Below are 6,000 nucleotides of genomic sequence, written 5' to 3'. Positions count from 1 at the left end.
TGTGACTTCTGAGGCCCAATCAGAACCCTCAGTGGTGACCAAATAACATGGCGGACGGACCAGAATGCCATTGGTCACCATGGCAGAGCCCTAAAAAGGTGGCAATTTTTTACCCCGCGAAGTGCCCGAATATTCGCAGAACGACTCTCGCAAGGTCCATCCGTTACTATACTCAGACTATGGGAAGAATATGCAAATCTGTCTTCCATGATGTAATTAGGAAGTCAGCTGCTGCCTCAGTATTGCAAACCAATAGAGGGCGCTCACTGGAATGGGCAAGCCTGTCTTCCCTGATGTAGTTAGGAAGACAGAACTCCAGTGAAATAACCCAATAAAGGTTGCTTATTTCACTGGAATTCTGTCTTCCTAACTACATCAGGGAAGACAGGCTTGCACATTCCAGTGAGCGCCCTCTATTGGTTTGCAATACTGAGGCAGCAGCTGACTTCCTAATTACATCATGGAAGACAGATTTGCATATTCTTCCCATGGTCCTTTGCGAAGTGGAGTGCTAAAGGCTTAATAAGTCTCCACACACCTATATGGTGGACAATATCCCCTATACTCAGACTAGACGTCACTCTTTGAAGTAAACCACAAATCTCTCTCCTGTCTCTCGTCCCATCCCGCCCTCGCCCATCGTGGGCCTAAATTTAGGTCTTGTCACAGCACCGTGACCGTGGGCACCTTCATGTACCCTGTCATATTTCTCTGGAACGTATAAAACACCTTGTTACCCGGGTGATGCTGCAGCGAGCGCCTGCTTATTTATTCACTGAACACAAGCGCCACCTACAGGTCAGAGGAGGTATAGTCGCAGCACGAAAAGAAAAAGGAGACAATTTACTTAACGTAACCCTGCAGTAAAAAAAAATATATATACTTTTTGCACGCCTAGTGACACCCAAAATCCTCCAGAATAGCGGGAAGCCTCGTATGGGTAATTCCTTTAAATTTGAACTATTTGCATGCAACAGAAGGTTTCTGTGTCACTTAAAGGGCCAGTCCACTGCCGATAAGCTTCGATGCTAGGTGCGTGGATAATATATTCGTCTTGTGCTCCGGGCTAAGCGTTATTCATGAGGAAATATCTCCTGCCATGTCGGCGTCTGACGGCCCAGAACTGTTCTGCATTACTGGACTGTGGCGACTGCTAATAGCAAATCCCTATTACGCTCGGCTTGATCGCCATCGGTTTATACATCACATAATAATGTATCGCGTGTAGCCGAAATTAGAATTTATCCTAGTGGAATGATTGTAATACCGGTGAATATGGAACAGGCAGTATATATACATGATATAATATAGGAGGCTACAGCCATAACATTAAAACCGCCAAGAGGTGTTGTAAATTATACTAATTATCTGGTGACAATGGCGCCTAAGGGTGGTGACGGGGTCAAAACAGCTCCATAGTGGCCCATCCTGCAGGGCGTTCCTGGTATGGAGTGGTACAGAACTGGTGTCATGGTCGTGGGCACCCAATGTGTGTGGGCAGAGAAGGCTAACCAGTCTGGTTTGATCCCATAGAAGAGATACTGGAAAGCAAATTGCTGAAAAGTTTCTGCGGGCTATGATAGAAATGAGCCAGGACACACAGGGCATCGCAGTGATGCAGTTGCAGGACGGTCAGGTCACTCATGGTGACCCCTGACCACTGCTATAAGCGTCTACAATGGGACATGGGCATCAAACTTGGACCATGGGGCAACAGAAGAATGGGGAACAATGGCACCTGGAAGCACTATGGGAAGAAAGTGCCCACTGAGATAAGTACCACCTACCTAAACCTAATACAGACCAAGTTCCCCCTTCATGGCAGAAGAGTCTCCTAGTGGTCTGAGGAACATGTCGAAGAGTTCGAGGTGATGACTTGGATCCAAAATTCGCCAAATCTCAATCTGATCAGGCATATGGAAGAAAACACGTGCAATCCATGGAGGCCGCTCGGAACAACTTATAGGACATAAGGGATCTGCTGTAGGATAGCAGAGGAACCTACAGAGGACTTGTGGAGTCCATGAGATGGTCAAACTGTGAACCGATTTGGAACAAACCAGATTAGTATCTACGTATGCTAAAGTTTTGAGTTTGACTGAATCCAAACCTTTTGGGGTTCACCGCCCGTGCCAGGGGAGGTGCAAACGCCTAATAAACACTGATCTTCACCTTCCCTAACCTCTCCGCTTTGGTCATCTTCTGGCCTCCTGGGTGATGTCACAGGCCACGTCCTAAGACCTGTGATCGGGCCTCAGCAGTCACATGGGGCGTAGTGGTGTCATAACACTTGCGTTAAAGCACCATAAGGTCACCATACCCCAAATGACAGGCCACAGCAGTCTTCCCGGGTAGGCGAGGAGGCCAGAAGATGACCAACGAGGACCCCAATGGAGCCCATTGAGGAGAGAAGAGTATCAGTGTTTATTATGTTTCCAGCCCTCAATGGCAGTTCTGATTTAGGCTACTAGGTCCACGCAGGTCTAACCCACCAGACTATGGGGACTACCCTATGGACACATGGTGGACCCCATTATAGGCTATGGGGTTTGTGGGTAACCACTGTTTAATCGGGCCAGCCCGAACGGCGTAGATGTGATTCTCACAAGGTTGGTCTATCTCCGTCAGAGCAGGAGACCTACATATTAGTAAGTGGTTTTAATGTTGTGGCTGATTGGTGTATACTGCTCTGCCCCTTCTGTCATGCCCCTCGGATACGGCAGCGTGGTATCCTGCCAGGTCTACAGGTTGTCATATAACATTATAGCGGTACACGGTGTATATCGCTCCTAACTAGCAGGAAATCTTCCATCTTACTTATTGCAGCGCTCGGCTATTTTAGGCTCCCTTGGGCCGGGAGCTGCAGGCGCTCCGAGATGTCCTGTCATCCCTTATAATACCCAGAGAATGTCACAATTACCGGATCGCGTCAGCATCATGCGAAACCTATGAAGAGTCCGGGGTCGCTGCCCCTCCCTAATGCGGATCTAGGGGGCGAGAGTGGCCTCCGGCCGCTGACAATCCCATGCCCACCCACCCCCGTCACATCACCGATCCCATACAACCAGGGCAGATAATTGACTGGAGGAGACGCGGACATGGCAGGAAGTCAGCGACTAATGTGTAATTACAAGTAACCCTGGAGACCGGCCCTCGGGGCGCTCTGTGAACTTCCCCCGGATAATCATTTATACCATAGGTAACTTAGATACGGAACGCGGCCACGACCGGGGCCTGTCATCTGTAGGACATATAACGTAGGGCTGACGACACCTTGTAGGGTGCTGTATTATTAATGGACTGTGTCATAATAGCAGCGGATCTAACGGAGAGACCGCTACACCGTGTGCCGCCCTATACGAGAGACGAATAATGCTGCTTTATATGTATACAGCTCAATTCTCTGTAGGCGAGATATGGTATACAGGTCACGAGTCTGACAAGTGATAAGAGGTGAGTAGGAGGCGGACGGGGTCGCATGAATTATTCCCTTCTTAGTATTCCGCTTAATATGAAAACAATGAAACTCGCGGACGCCGGAATCGATCGCACCGGGGAATGAAATTTGCTGCATTATTAAGTGTCGAAATTTTTTACCGCCGATATATTCAGATTCAGGGACTTTGAACCCCGATCACATTGTCAAATGTCAAATTCTTTACATGAAATCCCTCCTCTATCCTCTGTCCATGCACCCCTAATCCCAGCCAGAGCCCCACACCAACATTCATGGTGTCCATTGTGTGCGACACGGTAAAATCCTCAAAAAAAAGGCCTCATAACTGCCCCCCACCCCAAAGTAATGATACACCCGTAGTTCCCCCTCATGGTAGTGATGCCCTACACATTAAAGATGCCCTCTTAGAGCTTTCCACACAGTACTGATACCCATTGAGTGCCCACTTAGACTAATGATGTCCCCTTAGTGCCCCTTCACAGTAGTGATACAACATTTGTGGCCCTTCAAAGTAGTGATGCCCCCGAGAGTCTCTCTACACATTAAAGATGCCCCCTTACAGCTCTTTGCATACGCCTGATGCCCATTTAGTGCCCCCTCACAGAAATGATGCCTCCTTTGAGCCCCCATTACGGTCTCTTCTTACACTACGGGTACAACATTAGCTCCCAGTCACAGAAATGATGCCTCCCTCCTTTGTGCCCCTACAATCTGATGCCCCATGGTGTAATGATGCCTCCATTGGCCCCTTTGCAATAAAGATGGCTCCTAGGTGCCCTCTCATAGTAGTCATGCTCTCAAATAGTGCCCCTAATGTCTCCTCCTCACATTAAAGATACCCCCTAAGTGCCCCTTCACTGTAGTGATGCTTCCTTATTGACCCCTACACAGTAAAAATGTCCCTTTCACCACCCCCATGTAGTAAAAACACCCACCTGGAGTGCCCAGCACAGAAATAGTGCCACCAGCAATGATCCCTTAGTGCCCCCCACACACTATGATGCCCCCTTAGTGTCACCAAAATGAATGATCATAACCCGGTTCCCGCAACAAGCACTGCACCAAGCCACCGACAGCTCTCAGGCCAAGCTGACATCTCCTTGCTTAAAAATTATATTCAACTGTATCTGCATCCTCAGGGTGCAGTTATAGTTGTTTTCTGGGCATGCAGCAGGCACCATGGGGCAGCAGGATAGTCCCTGAAATCTGGTACTATCCCACTGGATTGGGCATGGTTGGTAAGCATTAGGGTTGAGCCGATCTTGAGATTTCAGGATCAATTTTAAAATCCAATTTCCGATCATTTTCCAGCCGATCGAGGTCGTAAAATTTGCTCGATCGCCGATCGCTCAAACCCACTTGTACATTATATACAGTAGGGTTGAGCCGATCTTGAGATTTCAAAATCCGATTTTTGATCATTTTCCAGTCGATCCCGATCGTGAAATTTGCTCGATCTCTGATCAGGATCTGATCTTTTCCGATCCCGATCGCTCAGTCCTACTTGTATTACTTGTATATTATATATACAGCAGGGTTGAACCGATCTTGAGATTTCAAAATCCGATTTTTGATCATTTTCCACCCAATCGTGAAATTTGCTCGATCGCCGATCAGGTTCCGATCTTTCCCGATCCCGATCGCTCAACCCTACAGCTGGCATCATGGGCAGCAGGATAGTCCCTGAAATCTGGTACTATCCCACTGACTCGGGCACAGTTGGTAGGCATGTATTGGTGACTGATATATCCTAACTGTAGGCCACGTCTTTTGTTATTAGACCGCTCCGTGAACGCATAAGTGGAATAGAAATAAAGTCATGACATCATCCACCAGCCTGCTTGTTGATGGTTTCCAGGTATTGTTGTCTTCTACCTTGTCCAAAAAAACTATGTTTTCTTTTTATTATAGCGTCAGGATTAGGTTTGAACAATCGGGATCGGGAAAGATCGGATTCCAATCGGCGATCAAGCAAATTTCACGGCTGGAAAATGATCGAAAATCAGATTTTAAAAACGATCCTGAAATCTCAAGATTAGCTCAACGCTAGTCAGGATACTCATCGTAGCGGGCACTGCCTTGCCGTATACAGTAGTCACCTAGTCTTGGGATACGGCAATACTTGACTTAGAGTCCAAGTGAAGACGTTGATGAATATCCCCGATACCGGTGGACTCATTAGGTCAGCATTGCCTATGGATCGGCCCGTTTTGATGAATGGCCCTTACGTTCCGTCCTTCTGCTTTCTCGCCTGGTCTTTGATACATGATATATTTAAGGCTCCAATAATCTCCTTAGTAGGGGCCAATAATCTATGTAAACGCGGGACCCGTATAATCGCTCCTTTTTACCGCCGCCCTGACATTGCCGCATTAATTGCATTTACGTTACATCTGCGTCCTCCTCTCTCCATTATTTATAGTGATCTATAGCGATATCTATAATTTATACCTCGTCATTTATTATTTACCTTACAGGCCGCATTTACACATCGGAAAGGTAAAGTAAGTGAACCTCCCCCTAGAGACTATACAGGGCATTGC

This window comes from Leptodactylus fuscus, chromosome 5 (assembly GCF_031893055.1).
Source record: "Leptodactylus fuscus isolate aLepFus1 chromosome 5, aLepFus1.hap2, whole genome shotgun sequence".
Lineage (NCBI taxonomy): Eukaryota > Metazoa > Chordata > Amphibia > Anura > Leptodactylidae > Leptodactylus > Leptodactylus fuscus.
Note: the sequence above shows the minus strand (reverse complement) of the source record.